The 20,739-nt window shown below is 31.7% G+C and overlaps 1 long non-coding RNA gene across 1 annotated transcript; it reads left to right on the top strand.

The window, feature by feature from the left end:
* Window positions 1–15,500: 15,500 nt before the first annotated feature.
* On the top strand, window positions 15,501–16,773 carry LOC111692288. Its single transcript, XR_002763191.1, has 3 exons — window positions 15,501–15,923; window positions 15,986–16,252; window positions 16,330–16,773. It is a non-coding gene; the product is annotated as an uncharacterized LOC111692288 (long non-coding RNA).
* Window positions 16,774–20,739: the final 3,966 nt, after the last annotated feature.

Genomic DNA, 20,739 nt, shown 5'->3' with positions numbered 1-20,739 from the left:
ATGAAATATAATATAATCATAGAAAAACTCTTGTACCTCAAGGAAAGTGTTCAAACTTGGAAATAACGAGGAAGTTTACAAAATGTATGGAAAATTAACATCCATTCTAACATTCTCACGAAATCTTTTTAAGGGGCGAAAGGGTAAAAATTACTTAGATGTGTACAAAATTGAATATTAACAGAAAGTAGGTAGCTGATACATCGACATCTGCTCGAAATTGATCAGCGAATTACGGAGGACTATTAAACAGAGAACATTACATTCTCTCAGCTGTTGGCGATGGGGGTGGAAACTGCCAAAGCTAATTATAAATTAAGAGTCACTTGAATAACAGGGATCACCGTGTTCTCAAAGCGGTCGTAGAAGGGGATGAAAACAGCCATAAACCTATAAAATAAATTTTATCCCTTGAGGAAAATCAGGTATCAAATTGAAATTTGCCAGAACGTTGCAGAAAGTCTTATCAGAATTACGGCATAAGAGAACACGATGATCACTGCCATGTTATTTCCGTGCGGCTTTCCTGTAAATTTCAATAATGTATCATTTTTTTTTTCAAGGGAATAAAGTTTATCTTATTTAAGGCTATTTTCATCCCTTTCGACAGCCGCTAAGAGGACGGTGATATTTGTGATATTATTCTGCGTTTCTCTGGTAGGATTTGATTCTGTTGACAAAGCCGACTTCAAGGGGGAGGGGGGGAGGTCTACCGGGCCTCACGGGGGCCTCGCAAGATCTGGAAAATTGAATTTTAGTTTTTTTTACAATCAAACCAAAAAGTGTTTAGTATTTCATTTTTTGGGGCCTGCGTAAAGGTTGCCTCACAATAGATTTTAAATTAGCTTTTAACAGTCTTCACCTCCTTCGGTCGCCACTGAAAGTTCCCTGTATTTTGCTGATGAATTATTATTTATCAGTTTTCTCTCATTGATATTTAATTTTGTACACCGCTAGGTTAGTCCTTTAAAAGGATTTCGAAAGAATGTTGTAAATTTTCGGTAATTTTTTTAACTTTCCCATTTTTCCAAGTTCGATAGCTTTCTCTAGAGGCCATAAATAGAAACTGATTAACCTTTCAAAAATATTTGCAGAAAGTGTACGATGCCGTCATAATAAAAAATATTTTGCTAAAAAGGTCTATTAGGTAAAACCATATTACGGTAGCTATTAGTAGAGTTTTTAAAACAGTATAAATTTCTATCGCGGTTGCTAGGAGATTGTCATTCTAGGATGACGAGTCTTATGACAATACCGGCAAATACCTTCTTTTACTAGATAGGTATAAGTGACTTTTTAGACACTATGTGATTTTTTTGCTATAACTGTGTGCACATTCTTCAAATTTAAAAAGTTGCAAGTAGAAAACAAGATAGATATCTTCTTACATATATAAGTGAACAGTCTCACTATGCCCCACTTTTTACTTTAAAACTTTTTAAATATGAAGCAAAAATAATGAGCCAATTTATGGAATATTTTACATAACATATTTTTTCTTAAGGCTGACATTTTATAGACAAGAAGTCGCATTTTTAGTAAGACAATGATAAAATAAGTAAATCAAAATCCAGAAAGTGACGAAGCATTGTAACGCTAAACTAAAGCAACTTCCTTTAATTTTCCGCATTGAAAGATCATGGAGAACATGTAAATCTCAGAAAATGTATCTTTCCTGTTTTATCCAGCAAATTTGAAAATATCAATAATTGTGATTAATGTATGTGTAATAGTTTCCTGAAAGCATTCTACGGACAATGATTATGTTTATAGTACCTACCTACCGTAAGCGATTTTCTGTATATTCAACAGGAGTGTAAAAGTCAGGAAATCTAAGATAAACAAGAGGTAAAAGTATCCGTATTTTGAATGTATTTTCAGTTGTTTTATACCCCGAAGAAAACTTATGTAAACTGGTAACTGGTACAGTAAAGAGATATGTGTGTTTTGGTACTGACAGAGACCGGTTCTAGGACGGTTCTAATTAGTTGACCATTCCATTCATCAAGAAAATCTAAACCAAGACGTACTGACAATACAGTTGGGTAACTGTTTAGAACTGTCCTAGAACTTCTAGGACTGACAGAACCGAAACAAGCTTATTGTTTCTAACTTGCTTCTATTTTCTAAAATGTTGGACAAAAAATTGGGCATACAAACGCCCCCCCTCAACGTAATGTATGTGCAACACACAAGCTTTTTATTGTATTACTGACACACTGAGAGAATTTCTTTGTTACGGTTAGTAAAAATCCATTAACCGTAGCAAAATATCTGCATTAAATAGGCGCCAAGTGAGTTGCCTTCCTACCACAAGAAAAACTGCTTTGCTGGAAGGAACTCACTTGCAGTAAGTAGACAGTTTTGCTATAATATTTTTGCTACCTCAAGTAAGTCAACTTATTAACCACAAACGACTCAACTCATTAACCCCTAACGAGTGAACTCATTAACCCCAAGCGAGTCCTCATTAAGCCTAAGCGAGTCGACTCATTAACCCCAAGCGAGTGAACTCCGTATTTACTATTTTTCAGTGTTGTTGGCTCTCCTCACTCTTTCGTGCACCATGCAATGCAACTTACATGTTGTACATATTTTCAAACAAGCATAAAATGAAAATCCCCATTCGAGAAGTAAGAGTTTGTATCCAGCCTGCATTGTGTGCATGTAATCACGCATGCATATAAGTATTATTGCATACCTACGCAAATACCCTAATTGAAAACTTTCTGTCGATTATTAGACAACTGAAAACTGACTCAACACTCGATCACAAAATATCTATTTATTATAAAGGACCCATCGACTAACGATTGACGAACGTATATCCAGTGCTTACGTGTTACAGCAAAATGACGATACCTCTAACTTCTCTATGGACGAAACCATGGTCAGTATAAGGCACGCGTAATCCGCATGCGCACTGAGACGAATTCCGGTTTATTCTGGAAATTATTAAGTGAGGCCTCAGTTACAGTAAGTGAGCCCTAATTTGCTACAAATAAGGACTGACTAACCCCAATTGGATTAATTCTAAAAAAGTACATTGAAGTCAATGTACTCGGGGTAAGTACCCGAGCAAAGCAACTCACTTGGGACAGATAGACAGTCGACTAAAATAAAATTTCAACTGAACTATCATATAGCCACAAGACTTTTCTTTGTTGTGGTAGCAAACACGTTTCAGCAAAACGTATTTACTTGTGGCAGCATGAATTTTTTTCTGTGAGAGCAAAAATTGTACCTACTGTAGCTAAAATATCTTAGCAAAGCCCCTCACTTGGTGGATTTCTTTCAGTGCATTATTCAATACGCTATTTGTATGAAAAAACGGGCCCTTGCAATTATGATTACTACGATGATTACTAAAAATTCTACAATTTTTAACCGTTAATAGGTGCGCCTCAACTAATTTATCTTATGCAATGAGTTATCTTTAGTTGAAAAAAATAACAGAAAAAAGTATCTACTACCTATTCACCGTAAGAAGGTGCCCACTTGTTCTAGTAAAGCGTCGTCATAAAGTAGAAAAGTGTGTTAGCAATAATCTTATTTATTAAGCTTGGCATACGATATTTCAACAATAAAAAGAAGAATTGCCATTATAAAACAAATCTTAGTAAATTGGTCGATTTCACTGAGTGTGAGTGTATTAAAGCCTCGATTAAAGCTTTTCTATGATTACAGTTTTCATCATATATGAAAACCGATTTTCAACTATTTTTTGGCTGTTATTAGTATTTCATATTGTCGATTATTTCTATACAGGATGTCTCATAATTAGTGTCCAATAATTTACCACTTGATTCTATTGCCAAAAATAAGAATATTTTTCATATAAACATGGGTCGAGAAATCCCATAAATGGGATATGAACGACTTTTTTTCATTAAACATTTTTTTAAAGCTGTCTAAAGTTAGGCTATACTTTCCTTCATTTGTAAATAATTGCAGTTAATTACAAAAAATCGTTTATGTCAAATTTCGTCATATTGATTGATTAAGTATGCCCCTTTATAGCCAAACTATGGGAACTGGAACGCAAGTATTAGAGACCGTGTTATCTACAAATGGACAATGAACAATTATTCCTATCGGAATGGCATTCGGTAGGCTGCCGGTTATCTCGGTAGCATCAGTTACATATCATTAGCCTGCACCATTAATCAACAGAAATCAAAGTAAGAAAAAATCACTTAGCTACCGCCTGAGTTCGATACAATCTGAACACTGGTAAAACAAAACATTCCTAGTCGGACCACGGCATAATTAGTTATTTCCATTGCGATCTGATTACCATAACAATACACAGATCCATTTTGGTCTGTCAGAAGTGAACGCCACCACACCCTGATGATGATTATGCCCAGCTAATGGTCCTCATTGATTCACATGTCAATGTGATATCTTCCTTTTTAATATATCTCAGGGCTTCAGAACCTGGCTATCTGTTTAGATATTGCCCAAGCTGGTGCCGTTACTTGAAATAGACGAAGATGACCTGCGGTTAACCTGAGGTCTGATTTGTTTGCTGATAATTTATGGAATGGAGATTGGTAAGAATTAAAACAATTAGAATAAATTCAAGTTCATAGAAACATTGTTAAATATTTTTTCATATTTTTCAAAAATTATTTAATTTACTGCAAGGGCGTATTAAATTCTGATTTTTTTATTGAAACGAAATGTTCTATCAAATTTCAAAAAAAGTCACGCGATACTAATGACGAGAATTTCGATACGACCAAACTGACAGAAAGCGACCTGCTATTTCAGAGATGCTATAAGAGCAAGACATGTGTCGTTACAAGGCGAACTGTTTTTTTTCTGACGATATTGCGGGAAACAACTATTCTGCAGGGTAATGCCCCGAATTATAAGGCGATAAAATTATTTGTCACCAGAACTACCAAACACACACCGGTTTCGATCTTATTAGATGAGTATTTCATAAAAAAATTGAATATACAAATACATCTTCAACTTTATCTCTTATTATTTTTCATTATTTTCGGACCGGTTAGTACTTACACAATAAGGGTATCTTTTCCGAAAATGGTTAATAAAGGAAACATAATAACCTTTTACAAGAGGATTGTATGTAGGTATCATTTACACATAGACTATAGTCTGTTTAGAAATGAAAGAGAGTAATAAAAGCTCATTATGTATGCAAATCGTAAATAAATGTAGTACTGGTGCTTATATTCAATATTTTTATATTATGTATTTTTGGCATAGATGAGGTCTACTTTTAACAAAACTTTGTGCGATCGGACTGTACTAAATTGTAACAGGTAGCTAAAATTTAATCCCCGACAATCCGTCTTTGTCTACGCCGCTTCAATTTCTCGGTCCATTTCTCTTATAAGTAAACAATATAAAAACAGCATTTCAAAACATGAGGCTACTTTAAGCATCATAACCGGGTTAAGAGGGTTTTTAGTAATTCAAATAAAATTATTCAATATTATTATCAAAATATTTATTTAAATTTAATGAATAGACTTTTATTCCACACAAAAATATATGTATTTTGAAAAATCAAATTATGGTGAGTAAATGTAGTGTTGTATAAATGTACAATAAAGAAAATAAAAAAGTAGGTATATTAAAATTCATCCTCTGAATATTCTGATGAATTATCTTCGACTCCTAGATTGATAACGATAGGTTCCACAGTAATGTCAATTAAATTATCGAGTTCCCACATTTTCTCCTCTTCTTTTTGTATATGATGTATACATCTTTGCCAGTTATCTGCGTTACTCGTTCCAAGGAATTTTTTAACAAAATTTTCACGTCACTTAATATAAACGTCGTATTATTTCTCCTTTTACTTGCGCCCAGACTAATTCGATTGGGTTAAGTTCACAGTGATAAGGTGGTAACCGTAGTACCGTTATTTGGCGATTTGTTGCCATTTCATCGATAACATATTTTTTCTGATCTTTATTAAGATTGACAAGTGTCAAAAGTTCCTTTTTCACCATATTTGTTTCAAAAGAAATGTTTTTTCCGGATAACCATTGAATTATATCGGCTTTCCTCCAAGCAGTCGTAGGCGTCCGCTCGGTCTGCCGTGAATGGTAACTGGCATTATCCATGACAGTTACAGACCCCGGAGGAATAAGATCCAACATGTCTTCGTGATAGTCACCTGTATTTTTAGATTCAAATAAAAGTAAACCGCCATCTACAAAACCACTGGCAGTACCTATATGTGTCACTATTAATCTTCGACCTTTACCTGAAGGTGCCTTGAACCCTGTTGAAAGTCCATCCAGAAATGCTTGTCGAAAACTTTTACATTTTTATCTTGCCATACTTTTGTTACAGTATATCCCTCGTTGACCCAAGTTTGTTGCTTCTACTGATTTTTGGCAAATCGTTGTCCTCTGAAAGTTCACTTAAAATTTTGTTTAGCGTCGGTATTTCTTTTTTAAAATAAAATGAGTGTACTTTAGTCACTAAACACAAGTCGAATTTTACTCTACTGCACTAGTACGTCTTCGTATATTCAGCTCTATTCTACCCTATGATGTATCCAGTAAAATATACTAATGTACACCGATTACCTGTTAGCATTAGTGTTACCCGATAATTACCTGGAACGAAATATTAGCACGCCCATGGCCGGTTCTTATCTCGGGGTTTTATTACTCTCTTTCATTTCCAAACAGACTTTTTTAAGGGCGTCATCATCAATTTTCGCAGTACTAGTTACGACTCACATGTTGCTTAAGGGGTAGTTTTGAAGACTGACAATCACTATTTCATCTCCTAACTTTTTTTATTTTTACCTCATGCTATTTTTTTACTTATAAAATATTGATCACTAGACTATTAAGAAAAAAATATATGTTTCCGTTTAATTTTTGTAAATGGCTTATGTTTAAAATGTCACTTATTTTAAACAATTTATGTAAAACAATTATTGTACCTACTACTGAGTGAAGAAAAAAGAAGTATTTTTCTCGAAGGAATTAAACAGCTCAAATTTCAAAAATATATCTAAAAACTGATATGTATTATCTTTAATTTTTTAAGTTATAATTTTCTAAAGTACTTATTTTATGGAGATGTTAGACATGTGGTAATTTTTTAATGTCCTCTGTTGTTTAATACTATATAAAATCGAGAAAAATACTTTTTTATATCAGGTCTAGGAATTCTGGAATATTAGAAAAAGAGGGGTATAATAATTATACGAAACATTGAATGCATCGTAAAGCCTCAGTATATTTATAAGTATACAAGCACGTAAATGAGATAATATAATTGACTAGATACATATTAAACACAACTTAAAATAAATATAACTTAATTTATATTTACAGTAAATTAAAACTAGTTAAAAGATAATAATTAGACCTTAAATCTAGAAACATTTGAACATAGAATTTGTATCATAAGTTGTCAAACACAATTTTTAATTATTTTAATTGACAGTTTGTATTATATAAAACAATAATTAATTTCCATGAATTTCATTTCATGTAAACTAAAATATTTTACTTTTGAGTTTTGACCCAAAATGTACAGGGTAGAAGCAGGGTATTAGCAATTCGAGGGGCGTTTCTTTTGTTCTGTCAAATATATCTAAGTTGTTAAACTCAATTTCTGGGACAACTCTAAAATTGTTCACGTATCCAATATTATTTTTAAAATCTGTATAAAATAATATAGTCTTCGTTTCTGTAAAATAAATAAGTGTGCTATAGACATTATAGGTTTCATAGAAAAAATACACGACGCAGAACAAAAAATTTTATCACAAATAAAATATGTAAAAAATTATAGTGTGGTCCTTGTGTGATCTGATACTTAATAAAGACGATGATCATTGAGATAGTGTTAAGGAAAAAAAGTTTCTGAGAACTTGTTTTAAAAAGCTTAGTTTCGAGATAACGAGTGTTGAAGTTTTTAAAAATTTTTGTAAATATCAAGAAAGATTAATGAAATTTGCGCTAGTGACTGGACTAAATTGAGGTAAAAATTGACTACATCGATATACAATGATATCAATCTGTGGCAGAGATTCTGAGAAATACTGTCACTAAGTATTTCGGTAAAACTGATATTTTGAAAATTTCTCCATTGTGTTTGATTCCTACATATTTTTCTTGCTAACGAACAGTTTTTAAATCTGTAATGACTCCTTTTTCGAATAAAATCTAAGAGACATTTTCCATTCATAACCTTTAGTATTGAGAAGGCGATGGACGATAAAAATCTAGCACCGGCAGTTTTTCTAGATATTGAAGGGGCTTTGAATCTATTAACTTGGCTGTTTGCAAGAGGGTGATGACACTTTGTGTCGCTGCATAGATACCATGTTGAAAAACCGAACAGTGATAGTTATCCTTTCGGAAGAGACGTCCGAGTGCAAGGAAAGCCCTTATTATGGGGATTAATAGGGCAAGGCGCTTTGGAGGGTCTCAACTGAAAAGAATTTCATACATAACGCTATGCGGACGACTTGGTCGTTCTTTTAATCAGGAAACATAACAACTTCGTTTCAAAGCTCATGAAGGAGACTCTGAAATGGATAAATGATTGGTGTAAGAGGCAAGACTGTCAGTAAACACGAACAAGACGGTCATAGTACTTTTCATCAAGACATTTGACTGGGTGTTCTTAACCGATATTAGAAGAGGTGTATTCACCTTTCCTGGCAGGTTAAATATATAGGTAGAGATGGAGACTGAAGCTTAGGATGTCACCTTGATAGCAAGACCTAGGATATTTTATGGCTCTGTGGTACGTTGGCAAAAACATAATAGACCACAGCGAGGAAGAAACTAAATAAAATCTAGAGATTGGCCGATTAGTTATAACGGGGGCTATGTCATCTACTCCGACAGGTGTGCTAGAAGTCTTGCTAAATATGCTACCGCTTCATATATTGGTGGAAAGAGAAGCGTAGTTGGCAGCATACCGACTCAGAAATAATAATGACTGGAAAGGTAGTCCCTATTCCAAGATTATAGAAACCAACTCCGACAAGATGGTTCCAAGGTTTCAATTCCATAAGCCATTCGAGACTCGAATAGAGGATCGGAACAAGTGGGAGTTTAATACTTTGGAAACATGGAGCTTGGTATGGTTTTCGGATGACTCAAAAATGGTTAGGTGGGGGGTGCAAGCTCCAGTCTGGGGAGGTTTCCCACTGTATTTTAACCAGAAAATTTCGCGCAAGCATGGCTTTAGGTACAAGGTAAGTTCAAAACTTGTGTGGGAATGTTTACAAATGCTGACTGAACTGTCTGCTACCGATACAGTTAGCCTGTGTTAGGTGCCAGGACACAAATGCATTGACGGAAATGAGAATGCGGATGAACTTGCTAGGAAGGGATCCGAAACAGAATTCACTGGTCCGGAGCTCTTTTGTGGCACATCTACCAATGTGGTCAGAAAGGTTCTGAGCAAAGAGACTAAGTTAGGATATAGGAAATAGTGGGCCTAGAGACCAGGGCAAAAGCCATGCGAAGAAACTTATGGAGTATTCTTTGTAGAAAAGAGCGATTGAGTTGCTGAGCTTGAATAAAATTCGACTAATAAAAGTGAGGGTACTTATAAGGAGACACTGTCACTTTAGGAAACACCTATACAAGCTAAGGCTTGTAGATAGTCTGGTTTAGGATGTGACTTGACAGATGAAACCAGAGAAGTACCTAGTAGAAGAACGGAAAACTCTTTTCGCAACCCAAGGAGCTGAGAGAAATGTTGGTAAGAAAGCTTTTGGTACCATGGGACTTGAGTAGAACCTAACTACAGTAAGAAGAAGAAGAGACATTTCTTATTTAAAATACAATTAAGAATCAAATGGATTGATAATTTTCTAAAATATTTAACGGCTTAGAGATTCATGGGTTCTTAGAGCCGTCTCCCAGGATCTCCGCCACTGGTTGTATGCAAATTTGATAAATTTTTCTCTTTATTTAGCTAAGTAGGTAACATACAACTACTTTTTTTTAATAATGTATCATAATTTTGGATATATCGATTTTAAGAGAATACTGTTCCTATTAAAAAATGTATATATTGCATTAAAACTGAAAAATCTAAAATTATATAGTGAAAAGCATAGGCAGCACTTACTGAATACTAAGTAAATAAAATAAGTAAGTAAAAAGTAAGTAAAACATGGAAAAAAACAACAAATCGAAATATTAGTATTCGAATTTCGCAATTACCTCCAGCTTTAAACATCTTTGACCCTTTAATTTATATTTTAGTAAGTAGGAGAGATAATCGACTTTATATTTACTAGATTCGGCATGGTCCAAGTTTATTTTGTAAATGTGAAGGATTTTAAGGTACTTTGCTATGAGTGGATGATTATTTCAGTATACACGATGTTTGCTAGCGACGAAACCAGAGGTGTATACATATAGGAGGAACCAGAGTTTTAACATCTGCATTTGAATTTGAATCCCTCTAATTTTTTTTCTAGGTGCGCTACTGCTATATGGTTCCAATACCCTCTCCTCCATCACAGCTCCGAGTCAGTACCCTAAACATAATAAAACAATCGTTGTGCTTTCAAATAGACGGTACCGGCTCTAGTACATATAAGATCGATGAAGACAGACCTCATGAAGTTGTTGAAATTGGTCCATCCTGTATATTTCACTATAGTTGTGACAACTTGTGAAAATTAAAGTGGTCATATTTTGACAACGAAACATAGGACCCATACGCTTTTTTAGGGGGAGATTTTCCTGACGAAAAAATTTCAAATTAAATGAAAAGTACAGGTGGCCCACCATGAGGTCTTGTAAAGGGTTGCACATATATTTGGAAAATATTTTTTTTCATAATCAACTGCAATATAATTTTTTTTCATATATTTAAATTTTAATTTATATTAACGTTCCATTCTTCACACATCACAATGCTGTAACTTTAAGAAAAATGATAATTTTGTGAAAAATAAGAAGACCCCTGTTTATATTTATCAGTTTGATCAAGAAAAAAATATTTGTTAATATATGTGCAACCCCTTCCGTATATTTCTTTCATTTCTAACAAATGTCTACACTGTTCTGTGAAAATTTTCAGTTTGCAAGATAGAAAAATAACATTCCGTGAAAAGAATTTTTACTTCTAAAGGAAAGTAAAACTTGAAAAGAAGAGTGCAAACTGAAAAAATTTTACATTACATTTTTATTAGGTACTTACATTGTTGTTACATTGCCAACATTCTGAAAAACTGAAATAAGAATATTGTAGTGACAAAGAAACTTCAGACCTATTATTTTTTTATTTGTTATGAAAATAAACAATTTACTTATTTAATGATTTATAGTTCTTATATAATTCCATTAGCAGATTATAATTAGTAAATTAATTATTTACCACAATATAAATAGCTATTAACATCAATAATTATCTACAAAATTCTAAATTTTAATGTTGTACTTATGCACTGTTTGTGCGTAGAAAGAAACTTATATAACATACATAAATAAAACAAACGTGTAAAGTTATACGCAGTAAAAAGTATAAATTAGTATAATTATGAACGATTAGCATTTATTTTTGGTGAGAATATCATAAGGCAAGAATGCACCAAAGAATAATTTATCGATTCAGAAGCAATTAACGAGATACATGTTTTACAAAAAAACATTATCTATAGACAGAAAGGTTCCAAATAACCATATACTTCTAACATTTAGTCGGGTTTTTCCAATGCCGGATTAAATACATTACGTGTGATTTAAGAAACACATAAAAATACTTAAACTATTTGAAAAATCTTTTTTTAACTTTGAATATAAAATTGTATATTTTAATAACATACAAATTATCAAAAATTACTTAAAAATTAAGATCCTTTTAAAATATCTGCATTTATATGTTATTTGATGCAAAGAGTAACTATTACGCAATTAGTTAATCAAGATAGCACTTTTAGTGAGCGGTTATAATTTTCTTTATGAAGGAGCCTTCATAAATGATTACAAGCTACGTAATTAAAACCAACATTTTGTTTCATCACTTGGTGATTGTCATCGTTCATTGTAAACGAATCATTAATATTGGTGACGCTAGGATTTGGGGATTTTTAGTTGATAGTACCAGCCGTGTAATGTTGGTTGCCTAAGCTCGGCGGTCACGTGGTTTGTAATAATTTATGAAGGCTCTGTATATTCGTTTTATTCAAAATGTAGTAATTTCTTGTTATTTTCATGAGATGTTTATGTGAAGCATAAAATTAAATATGATTACTCAAGATTTAACCCAACATTGTTAAATTAATATTCAGTACAAAGGGGCGTGTTTTTGAGGTCAAAATAAGACTTTTTTTTCGATATAGAGGATGTTAAAGTTTTTTATTTTTTGGATTTTTTAGGAATAATTTCCAAACAAATTTGAATGTGGGCATAAAACTTGGGGGACGGGGTTTTTTTAGGATGCTAAATTTAAATATGTCACCAGGGCGCTACCTATAAGACTACGCTTGAATTAAATTGGCCCTAACTTTTTTGCTACCCTGTACATTGACGTTTCGTATCAGTGCTTTTATTCCCTTATCAATTTTAAGCAAAAAAGGTATAGTTGATTGAAATCTCTCAGGCTAACCGTTTTCGAGAGATTGTCTGATGAAGAGTTAAATGCATACCATATTTTAAAATTTTATTAACTATTTAATGTGAAAAATTTTAAAATTTATTCACCATCTAATCAGTAGTGCAATGATCTTGAATTTTAGCTCTTTACTTTTTTTTTCATACAATTTCGAGAAAATCACGGCTGACTAATGGCAATACTACCGTTTAGTATATTTAATTTTGTTCATCGACAAAGCGACGTGTTCTTTTCTTGTAAAATATACTATAAATGTCAGATTAAAGTAAAATATTTTAAAAATTAGAGGAACATGATATTAAATATGAAATGACTTTTAAAACAAATTTAAATGACATGATAGTTCCAACAATTTTCATTACGTCACACGGGAAAAAAGTTTGACATTTTATCTCTGTTGACAGGTAACAAAATGTCGCTTTTTATGAAATTGCTGTATTCCCCGGGAAAAAAGTGAGTACTTTTTTCCTAGATATATACAATATACATAAGGTAGATATTTAAATTTAGAATATTTTACACTGAAAAAAGGATTTATTTGGACTAAATAAATATCGTTTGCCATGAACTAATCCTAGTTTTGGATATTGCCTAGCTTATATAGTGTGAAAAGTAACTAATAATAAGTTCATAGTTTTGTAATAAATCTTATTTGAATGTTAATTTATTTTTACTGTATTATTACATTTCGCATCTTTATTATTAATCTACATATTTTAAGATGTAGATGACATAAGATTATTAGAAATATGTCTTAGCTTAATGTGAACTAACAGTTTTTCAGTGAAAATAGGTTATTTTAATATTAATAAATCAATGGTTTATAAAAAGTGAATTGTTTTTTACACTAATATTGGACGTATTTCTTTCTTGATTAGTCTCAAAATTATATACTTTCTCAAATTTAATTAAACTGATAATTAGATAACTTAAACTAATTAAATTTGAAAAGGTACATAGTGTTGAGACCTACTAATAGAAAAAGTACATAGTATATATACGATACTTTTATTCGAAAATTAATTTTAAGACTTAAATATATCGTTCAAAACTACGTGTCATAGTTGTTGACAGTTTAATGATTAAAAATAATTTTCGGATTTTTAAATTGGGTTTTATTATAAATTTATGGAACTACAACTGCAACACTATGTCCTTATCTAAAACTGACTTTTTGACGATTGTTACTTGTTTGGCCCTAGCTTCTACAGTTTCTGCATACATTTTAATTACGAGCAAACGGAACACATCACTCTGTAACTATATGCACATGCTATATTATGAATATGATCTAAGAACAACAAGAAACACTACCTTTTGATATAGTCCATACTAGCCTACTGAACTACACAATTCACTACTGCCACCTTGCACACAGAGTCGCCATGATGGCAAAAATACGACTGTCAGGGGAGAGCATAACTTGGTCACGTGATTGGAGTAATTTTTAAATAATACTTTTTAATATTGAACTGATAATAGTTTTAAACTATATAAAAATTTAACTTTTATAACCAGCTGGTTCACATTTAAGAAATTATATATTTGGAATAATTTCCCTTTAAATTTTAATTGTAACGTTTGATAGGCCAATATAAAATAATATTTATTAAATAAAAACGAATATAAATTTGTATTAAAAATTTATTCTTTTAATTCGCCTAACAAATATTCTAAAATCATAAATGGTTATATTAAATCTAATTTGTTAATTATAGACAAATCTATTGTAAACTGTTTCTTTTTTTAATTCAAACAAATCAAATGACTTGTATTGAATGTAGCTGGTTTAACTCAATGTAACCAGCATAAATGTAAACTAACTGCATTCAAAACAACCGACTGCTTTAATAAAAAGTAACTGTTTTTTCAGTGTATTATATAGAAGTTACATTTCCTTTACACCAAAAGTACAATTATTAAATGTACATTGCACAAATGACATGTTTCTTGTGTATTTTTTTCTGTCATGGACACAACAGCCGTTGATGTACCTGGTCGCAAATCAGATGTTATTTCAGCACTGCCACACGTGCTAAACACTTTATTAGCTATTTCTGTCATATGTGCTACCGATTCATCAATATATCCTTCAGCGACCGTTGATGACTTCCAATCGCCATGTTTCTTTAGTGTCATCAAGTCTCCTCCAGATTCAACTAAAAATGTAGCAGACGATCTCCGAAATGAATGACCTGAATGAAATGAAGTTGAAAAAAATTAGCTACTGTTTCAAGTATCTTATAAAACTGATTTTTACCCACAACCTGATTGATACATTTCCCATTGCGATATGCATAAAACAGGCGACGATCTTTTGCTGCTGCTGGACGAAGGGCTATGTACATTCGGTAAAATTTAACATATTCTTCAGTAACTACAAATCTCCTGTTTACATCATTCTTTGTTTGCTTAAGTTTCACAATTAATAGCGTTCCCGAATCTTCAATATCATCTAATCTTACCTGGCTGATTTCACAAATTCGACAAGCTCCTGCAATCCCAAATACAACAACAACCTTGGCCATTAAATAAACTTCATCAGGAGCATTATTTAAAAAATCATTAATTTGTATAATCGTAAAAATCGCAGATTTCTTGGGCGTATAACCTTTCCCATTTTGTTTCAGAAATGTAATTAGTTCGAAATATTTTGAAATGTCTATATTATTATTGGATTTTAACAAACTTTTAATCATTGAATAATTCGACCACACTGTTGATGGCTTTTGTTGTTGTGCCAGTTCCACAAAAAAAAGCCAATAACACCGTCTCCGAAAAAGAACTGCATATATTTTTCATCCTCCATTTCATAAATCTTGAATACGCGGTTTCGTAAATTTTCTGCGATTTAGCTGGCAATAATTTTTGTGACGCTACTTTCGCTGCTTCTACTAACTCCGGTGGAGTCAGAGAAGACGCGGAATCAGACATTTTTTAACTTTGTATTATTCAAAATAACTACTAAACAGCCAAGGATTTTATACAAGAGGATTGCTCGATCCCATTTAAGCCTATGTTCGCCAAATAAAATGTCAAACGCTCGAATACGTGACGTCACTACGTTACCTCCGTGCTATGTTTACAATATGTAAAACGGCTCATTTTCCTTACTTTCCGTGTGTTTTTTGTGGATTATTGTTCGTTTAGAGGATTTATCCTCACTGTTATTATTAATTGATGTTATATACGTAGTTTGTTGTTGTAATTTCTTGTTAACTTATTAATATAGTTTGTTATCATTATGTTACTATTTGTGTTTGTGTTAGTTTAGTGTTCAGAGACTTTAGAGCCTGTAATAGAATTTCAATTTTGCTCAAAAGGTAATAAATTTAATATATTTTTTTAGGCATGTATATAAATACTTAAATTTCTTTGTTTTTAGGTTAATCTTTAATAAAAAAAAAGATGCCTGGTCTTCGATGTGCAGTTTATGGCTGCAATAACAGTTTTGTTGGGGTAAAAGCCAAAGGGGAAGATATCAAATTTTTCCCATTTTCAAAATCTAATAATTTAGTTTCACAAACAGTTTACAAGGAGTGAATAAATCGTTGCAAGAGGCAGGACAGTTTTAATCCGAATCATAGCCGAATATGTTCTATTCATTTTACCAGTAATGATTTTGAGAGAGACCTGAAGAATGAACTTTTAGGTTAGTACATATAACAAGTATTATAATATTGGGTTTCTTTTAATTTAATGAAAATTACTTAAGTAATGTGTTTTTAGGATTACCTACAAAAAAAATGTTAAAGAAAATGGCTGTTCCCAGGATGCATTTGCCACTTCAGAGTAAAAAAAAAGCAGTTGTGCAAGAAATTTTAAAACATAGCAACTTAGAAAATATACCTGAAACTGCAGTTCTATATAGTTTAGGTCAGCGGTCGGCAACTGGCGGACCATGGTCCAGATCCGGACCGCGGAAGATAAAAAACTGGACTGCCAAAAAATTTTTTAAAGTATAATTAGATATCCAAATTATTTAAAAACATATTTTTCTATAGATAAGAATACGTTTGAGGGCCACCTTTATCATTTTTTAATGATTAGTATAAAAAACTGACTCGAGACTGCAAATGTAATTTCTGCCATTGATTTTTGAATACAAAAGCGCCTATCTATTGTATTTCATATTATTTTGTGAATGCAAATTAAAATAAAAAATTAGTAAGGTATACGAGTTTTTTTTCTGGACCTTGTTAAAAATTTTCAAAAGTATGTGGACTGTTGTGCTTAAAATTACTTGCCGACCCTTGGTTTAGGTGCTTAATTCAACTGTAATAACTTAGAAGTGCATAGTGCTATTTTAACAGAACTTCAAAATTTACTACCCTAAAACATATAAATCAAACAATAAACAAATGTTTAATCAAGAAGCAAATCTTAGCCTCATGCAGCGCTCCCATAGGTATAAGCCATGCTAACTGTAGGACCTGCTCGTGAAAGAATATGCTATTTTACTGAGTGCGATTTTATCCATTCCAATAATTAAAATTTTTCCTTTCAATTTTGAATATTTATCCTTACGTAATAACTTTATTGTTCATAGGTTGTACGAGCAGTGATATTCAAATGGTAGGTGTGTTTTTGTAATTCAAACAAAAGTAGTGAAACGACAATCTTGTATATTATATTTTTGGTAACTTTTTTAACTCCATTCCCTATTCTTTATTATATCTAAAAAATAGTATATTTCTAAGTAAACGGCTACTATATTTTTCTAATCGCTGTGCAAATTAAACCACCTAAATATTCTAATATTGTAGGAACGTATCACTATTTTTAATGTCTGTTTAATTATTTGTCAATATTATTAAACTTAATATGTTTTTAAGGAATAAGTTAATTTTTCCTTTCAGTGTTAAAGTTCCCACTAAATTCGAGGTAACATAATGACGTCACACAACATAACCTAGTTTCGCGGAAATAAGTTTGTTATTAAGCAATCCTCTTGTATAAAATCCTTGCTAAACAACCACTAAATTCGCAATTTTTAAATCAAATCACAGAATTAAATTGACAGATATTTGATTACTTTAAAGGTTTCCTTAGCAACGCAGATGTAAATGCCGCTATAAGTATAACAGCCTACCAATTTAAAACTTTAGTGACTAATATATTGTAATAATGTTTTTTCAATATTAAATCGTTGTTTTTCCCGTCACAGAAAAAATAGTGTATTATGCACGGGAAAAAAGTAGATTTTACCTCTCGGTTTTTTGTGTCCCTCCGCTTCGCGTCGGGAGACAACACAACCTCGAGCTAAAATCTAGTACTTTTTTCCCTTGTATAATAAATATCTATTTTTCAATAAACATCGACTTGTCCAGCGTTTTTTTAACAGGTCATTTGTTAAAAATTATCTAATTTATTCATTACTTTATCGCAACCCTGTAATATAGTGTCACAATAGCACTTTAATATTATTTTCAAATCGATACGCTTTTGTGTTTGTATATGTATACCTGTTTATATGATTATATTGTGTGATATTCCCAACCCGACAGCATAATGTGGAAGTATACTATTGATATGAAAATATGCAATCTCACTTCCTGTAATTAAGTTAATAGTTATTATTTTTAAAATCATTTTATAATAACAGTCCGTGGTTTCTTTGAAAAGCAATGAAAGAAACAATCATTACTTTGCAAAATTATTGCACAGAACTGTTTAGTGTTATATTATATATATTCTCATTTTGTTGAATAATACGTATTTCTATGAAACTAGGAAAACCAAATTCTTAAAATAATGTTATACCTAATAAATGTAAAAAATATTGTAAGAATTGTTTCAAATTTATTTATAATTGGCGTAATCTTTCAAAACTGAAATATCTTAAAAGTAGTATAATAAAGTTTCATATTTCAATGAAAATTGAACGAGAAAAATCGTATCAATATCTTTGATCGTTATTTGTGGTGTCGAATAAGTACCTTTTTTATTTTGCAAGAATTTTTTTTAGTAGAACCCTGTGGTGTCTGTGTTCTGTATAAGTAGTTACGTTCAAATTTTGGGAATATGAAGCGGACTAAAGCAGACTGAAAAACTTTGTAATTTTGACATTTTGAAAATGTCATTAAACATTTGTAAAATAAAATATATTTTTATTTGTTTTACGAATTTAAATACATTCATTTACTCTTCACAGTTTCATAAACCTGTAACCTCGAAACAAATAGAGATCGGCCTATCACTTTGCGTTTTTTAGTCTTAGAATTATGCCTAGTTTGAGCTCCCAGGATTTTAACAAAACGATACGGATATTTTTCATTACACAGGGCGTTTGTAAATAAGTGCGAAATATTTTAGGGGGTGGTTGCTGAAGTTATTTTGGGAAAAAAGTTCATATAAACGTAGGTCGAAATATGCTTCGTTTCCGAGATACAGTGTTTAAATTTTAATTTTTTATTTATTTTTATTAATTATTTCATAGAGTTGTGAAGATATTGATTCGAAATTTGATGGTTGTATTTTATTTAGAAATATTGACAGCAACCTACTAGATAATGTATCAATAGAAATTAAAAATACACAACTTGCAATAACTCAAAAACGGTGCATCTTACGAAAAAAATTCAAGAGACCAATTTCATTCAGAACTGATGGCGAATTTTTTAAAAAAATATTAAAACTGGAAAAAGTCAGTGACGTACCATTTTTTTAATTAACATAGATTGTGGCATTCTCGGACGAACGCCACTGGTGCAAGTAAAAATTCACCCCAAAAAATGCACATTTATCCCTCCAAAGTGTTTTTCAAATTTCGACCTTCGAGATCTTTAGAACTAAAATAATTAATAAAAATAAATAAAAAATTAAAATTTAAAGACTGTATCGCGGAAACGAAGCATATTTCGACCTACATTTATATGAAATTTTTTTCACAAATTAACTGCGACAACCACCCCCTAAAATATTTCACCCTTATTTACAAAACACCTTGTATACTTGTACTATTTTATGTACTGTACCATACATATTTTTCATTGTTATGGCATACCTACATGATTTTATCATTAGGTAAATAGTTCAATTATTATAAAAAAATATATTCATTGCGTACTTTTTGTGTATAAAAACATGATAGTTCATATCGTTTAGAATGAAATTTTACTGTGTATTTTTGTTCCATTTTAAAGATATCTATAGTATAAGTTTGGCTTATAAATAAAACACCTGAAATCATAGAAAAATACCACGCACGCCACTGAATTTTGTGCAAAAACTGAAAAAGACGCCTTTATAATAATATATAATTTTCACAAATAAGGATTGTTGTCTTCAAAATCCAGCAGAAGATATTTTAAATACCTAAATGCTTTAAGTACCTAAATACCACCTACTATAATAATTCCCCCACATCTTTATGTACTTTAAGAACCTAAATTGACCAAAGTTAGTTAGTTTTGTCAAATATGATTAAGTATTTTTTTTGCCATATTTGTTCAAGAAAATATTGTTAAAGTGATTTTATTTACACTTTTTGGCACTTGTGACTTTGACATGTTTGTAACTTTATTCAGATTTTATGCATTTTAATATTTTTTATTAAAAAATAATGTATGAAATTTATAAGCAAAAGATTCACTCATCTTTTCAAAGGCTAGGAAGACCACCTGTGTTAACTTTAACTTCTGCATTTCTGTCCAAAAAATATCCTGTGGCATTTCCTAATGCTTTGTTGATTACAAAGATGGTCGAAACAAGAAAACCAAGTTGTTAACATGGAAGTTATATCCTCAGTTTTCTTCTTCATGGAGGTGTTGTGGAAATGTTAAGGGGAAGGATTTAAAAAATGTATATCTCAAAATGGTACCTAGACGATACTTATTTCTCGAAATTCACACAAAGACATACGTAAGTATAATATTTTACCAGCCCATAAAAATAGTGGAATGATAAGGGATAACTGTCAGTGAGGATAAAGCTGAAAAGGCGTGTTTTCATGACTAATCTGATGAATTTGCCGGTCTGGTACCGAAGCGAACTAACTCGCTGTGACATATCCTAGTTGACAGCCGACAATGCCCTTTCTTATGGCTTGATCGATCGCTTTAATCGCCTATTAAAACGCCAGTGATTTGCCATCAATTTGTTGTAAGATATCAACAAGAAAACTTAAAAGGAATATCG

This window comes from Anoplophora glabripennis, unplaced genomic scaffold (assembly GCF_000390285.2).
Source record: "Anoplophora glabripennis isolate ALB-LARVAE unplaced genomic scaffold, Agla_2.0 scaffold109, whole genome shotgun sequence".
Lineage (NCBI taxonomy): Eukaryota > Metazoa > Arthropoda > Insecta > Coleoptera > Cerambycidae > Anoplophora > Anoplophora glabripennis.
This window is presented reverse-complemented; position numbering and strand designations above follow the sequence as displayed.